The sequence below is a fragment of the Eretmochelys imbricata genome, chromosome 23, assembly GCF_965152235.1.
Source record: "Eretmochelys imbricata isolate rEreImb1 chromosome 23, rEreImb1.hap1, whole genome shotgun sequence".
Lineage (NCBI taxonomy): Eukaryota > Metazoa > Chordata > Testudines > Cheloniidae > Eretmochelys > Eretmochelys imbricata.
Genome location: NC_135594.1, coordinates 10,615,573 through 10,618,281, shown reverse-complemented (window position 1 = coordinate 10,618,281; position 2,709 = coordinate 10,615,573). Strand labels below are relative to the sequence as shown.

The 2,709-nt window shown below is 41.0% G+C and overlaps 1 pseudogene; it reads right to left on the bottom strand.

Annotated features, from left to right (window-relative positions):
- Positions 1 to 647: 647 nt before the first annotated feature.
- Positions 648 to 1,292, bottom strand: LOC144279306 (butyrophilin subfamily 1 member A1 pseudogene; annotated as a pseudogene).
- Between the last annotated feature and the right edge of the window lie 1,417 nt (positions 1,293 to 2,709).

Below are 2,709 nucleotides of genomic sequence, written 5' to 3'. Positions count from 1 at the left end.
ACAGGGGAATTAGATTCAAAACATAGAGAATCCCTCTAGGCAAAACCTTAAGTTACAAAAAAGACACACAGACAGGAATAGTCATTCTATTCAGCACAGTTCTTTTCTCAGCCATTTAAAGAAATCCTAATCTAACACATACCTAGCTAGATTACTTACTAAAAGTTCTAAGACTCCATTCCTGTTCTGTCCCCGGCACAAGCAGCATACAGACAGACCCAGACCCTTTGTTTTTCTCCCTCCTCCCAGCTTTTGAAAGTATCTTGTCTCCTCATTGGTCATTTTGGTCAGGTGCCAGCGAGGTTACCTTTAGCTTCTTAACCCTTTACAGGTGAGAGGATTTTTCCTCTGCCAGGAGGGATTTTAAAGGGGTTTACCCTTTCCTTTATATTTATGACAGCCCCAGAAACATTGTGATTTTAATGGGCTAGTCAAATATTGTATTGGACAAAAGTCACAAGCAAAAAACCAATAGGAAATGAAAACATTTTATTGCAAAACATGTAATGAAGACAGCATGACAAGGTACATAAAAAAACCAAAATATTTTTTACATTCATACAATACATTACAATACAATACAATACATTCATAAAAACCTTGATTTCAGTTACTTCAGTATAAAATCAGCATCAGTTATGTTATGTTTATTCCTCTTTAATTGAACAAATTCTCATTGTTGTTTCTTTGTGTGAATTTTTAAAGAGTGGATAAATATCTCCTGAGAACGAACAATTGTTAAATGTGAATAACACAGACATATCAGTTACATTGAAAAAAGTCACCAACATGTCTTTGTAACTGAGGTAAACTCCAATTTTCTTGGGCTTTTTTCGCACCATGACCTGGGTCCATGGGTCTGTTTTTGCCCAGTAATCTCTCCCACTCAGACCAAGTGCCCAGAACCCCTCTTTAGGGGACAGGGAAAGTTTTCCTTTTCTCTGTATGGATTTTCTAGCCACGCCCAGGTCCCAGTCAGTGCTGCTCCCGACATCCACCTCCCAGTAGTGCTTTCCAGAGGAGAATCCTTCAGAGCCCAACACACAGACGGTTGAATCAAACCTCTCTGGATTTGGTGGAACTTTTTGAGGTTGGGCTTCATGTTTCACACTCTTACTGTCAGCAATGGACAGGTTGGGGTGGGCAGTTCCTGCATCAGGTGTGATGTCATCTACAGGAAGAGAGTTTTCTTTTTGAAAACCACTCCTATAATGCCAGTATAAACTGGAATAGGAAGGAAATATATGTGCATTCTCCTGCCACCTCTCCTCATGCAAAGCTCCTGCCACCATGTGCATTCTCCTGCCACCTCTCCTAATGCAAAGCTCCCACTGATTTCAATGGGAGTTTTGCCTGAGTAAGGACTGCAGGACTTGACCAGTGCTGCACACTTGACAATTCAATGTTGTATTGAACTATTTTGGAAATGAGACTTGCTTGGTATTTACACAAAAATAAAAGTGAACCTGAACTGTTTAATCACATTAGTACTCAAACTGGGCGAGATTCTGAGCTCAGTTACACAAGTGTGAATCCAGAGGAACTTCACTTAATAATGGCCAGCAAAGTACACTATCACCAATATAATTGAGAGCTGAATCGGACCCACTATGTGTCTAGCATTATGGGATGTTTTGTGTGTGAAGAATGGCTAAAATATGTTTCCTATGACAGCTAACTATGATGAGAAGTTCATCATGAAACACAGAACTGGATTGGTAAGAACTCAAACACTGGTCATGTCAACATACCCCTATTACTATCATTGTAAATAAATAAGATGCACAAACATAATAACACATTATAATTACTCATTAAAATATTTTTTACCTAGCAATTAGACCTGGAATCAGGACCCCTAGGTTCTGTTCCCAGCTCTGCTGCTATGTGACATTGATCAGGTTACATAAGCTCTCTGATAGTTGGTTTACTCCACAAAAAGAAAAGGAGTACTTGTGGCACCTTAGAGACTAAGAAATTTATTTGAGCATAAGCTTTCATGAGCTACAGCTCACTTCATTGGATGCAACTCCACAGTAAGCTCAATATGGTGCCAACCTCATCAGGTGCTAGAAGGTGTTTTATCATTGTTTGTAAAGAGGTCTGAGATGGTCAGCAGAAAACTGCTGTAACATGCAAATTATTATCTGCACTATCTTCATTGTCAGATCACCATCACTGTGTCCTTTATCATCCCTGCATCATTTTAATGTTCTTTAATTATAATTATTATAATCAGCACCATCAACATCAGTCTCCTTTATCACCAGAGTAACAGTCCCACCACTGTCTTTTCACTAGCAAATGCCTCATAAACCTCGTTGACTCTCTCCTGACCAGGCCTTTCACCACTGCAGTCCCCATCGTGGTCTCACCACCATTGCATTATGATTCTCATCACAGTCACCGTCCCTGCCACTACATCATCTCTGCTTTCACTGCGTCCCAAATTACGATGGCCTCCTTGGGAACTTCTGAATACCCCACTCCAAGTAATCACTAAGGCCCAGCTCCTCAAAGGTAACTCCAATTGGCATCATTACTTTGAAGGAGCTGGGCTGAAGTGACTTAGGATCACAGGTCTGTCAGAGGGTAGCTGGCTCTTTGAAGGGGTCAGGGGCCCAGCCTTCCCCTGACAGGCTCCACAAGGGGACATAAGGCAGCTTAAGTTCACCTGGGAGTAGTTGTCTTACTGAGTTACTGGGGGAG